A 3,505-nucleotide genomic window follows, 5' to 3' on the forward strand; every position below is an offset into this window, starting at 1 on the left:
CTTCCTTCGAGCTTGGCGGGTCGGGAGGGACTGGGGTGGCTCTGGATCCCTCAGGAAGCGTGGGAGATTCCCGCTCCACCGTTGGGTAGGATCAGGAGAACCCATCTGGGGGATGCTGCCGAGCCCAGCGGAGGAGGAAAAGCAGAACAACAAGCTTGGGGAAGTGGGAATCCCCGCCGGTTGCGGTGCAGCGGCGCGCGCCGGCGTTCGACCGGCTGGGCGTCAGTGCTGCCGTCGCTCGGGCGGTTTTGATTTCGGCTTAAGCTGAGCTCCAGGGACGCGAGTAAAGCTAAACTGCGTGGAGGTGAACTCTTCGCCGCGCGTCGGGCTGGGTTGTTTAGCAACAGATCCAACTAAACCTGTTCCAGCCGTCGGAAGGTCGGACGTTAACCGAGGGCTTCGGGGCTTCATTAATTAACTGATTATCAGTGTGCTTTGAAACTTGGGTGAGCTTTATCTTGGCTTTTTGTGTAGGTCTTCCTAGGCGAGGGGCGGGCAGGGACTGTTGGTTTTGCCTCCAGAGCTTGCCCTGTGCCATGGCGCCGGTTCAAGACTGGGTTTTTAGCGGGAGAGCGGCGCTTCCCAGCTCACCTGCAGGCTGGCTGGTGTCGGCCGGGCTTTAGCGGTTGTTACCTGGCAGCGGCAAAGCAGCTGGCACCGCACGGAAAGCTGGCCTACAGCAAGAAAAAGTTTCCCTGGCCTCCCGCCCCGCTGTCCTGCCTGTGTCAGGGCCACGGAGACTGCCAGGAGCGGGAAGGAGATGCTCTGGCTGATACCATTCAGCTCGAGCTCCTGGATCCCTGGCCGGGTCAGGGTGACACCGCTGCATGCGGGGTGATCTTCCCTGCCCTCCTTCATCTCCTGGCAGAAGGTAGCCGGTGTGTCTTTATGGCAGGGCTGAGCCCCTTCATGCCGGGGCTTTCCCCTGGTTCTGGATCAGTTTTTCCTCTGCATCACTTCAAGAGGAGCTGATCTGATCTGGGAGGACTTCCCCGAAGACAGCACCTGCCTTCCTGGTGGTTAACAGCCGGAGGAATTTGTCCTGTGTGGACTAACTGTCGTTGGACTTGGCTCCCTATAAAATGACAGCGGAGCAGTGTGAGTTGTTTTGCAATGACTGCGTCTCCTCCGGCAGCGGAGCGACAGCTCTCGGACATGGTGAGGAGAAGCTGCTCCTCTTCCTTGGAAAGGTGCAGAGCTTTTCTCTGGGGCAGTGGCTGGTGGGTGAGCTGCTGCTCAGGCCAGTTTTACCGCTGTTGGTGCCAAAGGCAAACAGGGATGAGGAAGGTACGATGAGAAAAAGGCTGAGGCCGATTGAGAGTGCGCCAGACCTTTGCTCAGCAAACAAAAGATCGCTCTGTAAAACCACTGAGGGAGCAGCGAGAGTGTTTTTGAGGGCCTGGCTGCAGGGAGGGTGTCAGAGCAAAGGTTCTCGCCTTGCCGGGGGTAGAATATCCCATTTCCATCCAAAGGCCGCCGGGCTAGCCTTGCGACATCTGGGTGGTAGGCTGGGGGCAGCTAACAGGGATGGGTTTGCCAGACAAAGACTTTGCCTGGTGGGAGAATCCGGTGTTTTGCCTGCCGTTGTCTCCCAGCATTCAGGTATCATGGGCCGGATCCGCCCCAAAACTGAGAGTCGGTCAGGAGCGTGGGCGAAATGTAACGATGAGCGTGGAGTGTTTCATGGACATCTGGCGCGCAGCCGGTTTGGTTGAGCTGCCGGAGGGCGTTTTCGTTGTTCAGACAGTACTTTCTGTACCAGGAAAGAGGTAAGAGGGTTTGAAATGAGTTGTTTGCATCTGTGGCATGTTTCTCTTTGGTCTGGGGACCTAAGTGTGCCATAGGGAGGAATTTCATGGCTCGTAGCTACATCTGTCGGGCCCGTAAGGTAGCTTTATTTCCCGTTTCTCCCCAGGATGCTACGTGTAACGCTCTGTGCCACACCAGAGACACGACTGGACACGTGGTCGCTTTCTGTGAGCGGCTGGGTTGCATGACACATGCACCAATAAGCCGGTGCGGGGCAGCGAGCCAAGCCCGTGCTGCCCTGCGCAAACATTACCTTCAGTTTCTTCTGCAATAAAACCTAAAGGAATTTGGTTTCTCGGATGACTCAGGATGGTCACAAGACGATTGAATGCCGTAGAGGATTGAGCTCGAAATTGGTGTGTGGAATAAGGGGGGTGTGTGACTTGTGTGTCACTATCGCACTCGCTCTCTGTGCCTGGAAGGTAGATGGTCTGGAGGAGTCCGTGTCCTTCATTTCCTGCTCCATATTCCCTCGTTAGTTCTGGTGTCGTCATTTTATAGTGTTATTGCCCTTAATAAGGAACTGAAGACAAAAACTAATACGCTGGCGACGTTTCTTCAGTGCTTTACTGCCTGTGTTGGGGCAGCGCAGCGTGAATATGCCTCACGGAAGCGTCGCTCCTACACGTGCTGTTTCCCTGTGTTTCTTATCCGGAATGAGAAGCGAGAAGATCACTCTTACCGGATCTCTTCCTGGAGGAGTATCAGGGTTTGCTGCAGGGGTCAGCGCGGGGGTCGAGCTCCGGAGTTGTGTAGCTGTACTTGAGCTGCTCGGGCGAAGCGCGTTGCACACTGCCAGCAGCTTATAGACCTCTTGGGGGTTTTATTCTTACGAGAAACAGGCAGTTTCCCTGTATGCCAGCCCCCCAAAGCTGCTGTTAGCTTTCAGTGTGGTCTGGGAAACCTCAGGTCTGGAAAATACAACTTTTCTTGGCTCTTTCTGCACTGCCAAGCCCTCCCCGTTGATCTCAAAGGCTGGGGTGTCCCAAGCCCGAGCTGGTTGATGCGTCGATGGGTTTCCCCCCCTCTCATTTCTCCTGTGATACTTTAGTTTTTACTGGACACCACCCGAGGCAGGTGTGGCTGGAAGAGGGGAGCTGGGAATTGCCTGTTGGATACACAGGCTGGGATCTGCAGGGTGTAATTACCTGGCAAGAGTCTAGCCGAGCCGTCCGATGACTCTTCTTCATTTGAGACCTCCCCAGGCCACCTCCACGTTTGTGTTCCGTGGGTTCCTTTCCTTGGCTGTGGGCACTAGCACCAGGCCAGCGGGTCTTTTCCAGTGGGAATGCTTACATCTGCTCTTACCTGCCGGCTGGCAGACCAGCCCAGGCTGGAATGTGAGAAAAGGTCAAGGGAGGCAGCTGAATCTCATCGCTGCCTTGTGCTGGACAAGCACAGTAACCAGCAGTGACAAGGGGCGGGTGAGACAAACGGCTGGGAGCACCTATTTTGGAGGGGAGGAGGGGAGCAGCAAGGGCTTTTGGTGCCCAGGCCACATCAGGCTGTCTTGCCTCTCTGGGAGATGCTGATCCCGGGTAGACCCCGCTTTGTAAGCATCCCAGAAATCTTCCCGCTGGAAAGCTGCACATCCTACCCTTTCTGGAATCCCCCTTTGCGGGAGAGGATATCGCTGCTTTCTGGTAAGCATCCCAGTCCCGAGTCAGCTGCGGCAGCTCCCACCATCCCCCTCTGC

Source organism: Eurypyga helias, unplaced genomic scaffold (assembly GCF_000690775.1).
Source record: "Eurypyga helias isolate BGI_N326 unplaced genomic scaffold, ASM69077v1 scaffold30577, whole genome shotgun sequence".
Lineage (NCBI taxonomy): Eukaryota > Metazoa > Chordata > Aves > Eurypygiformes > Eurypygidae > Eurypyga > Eurypyga helias.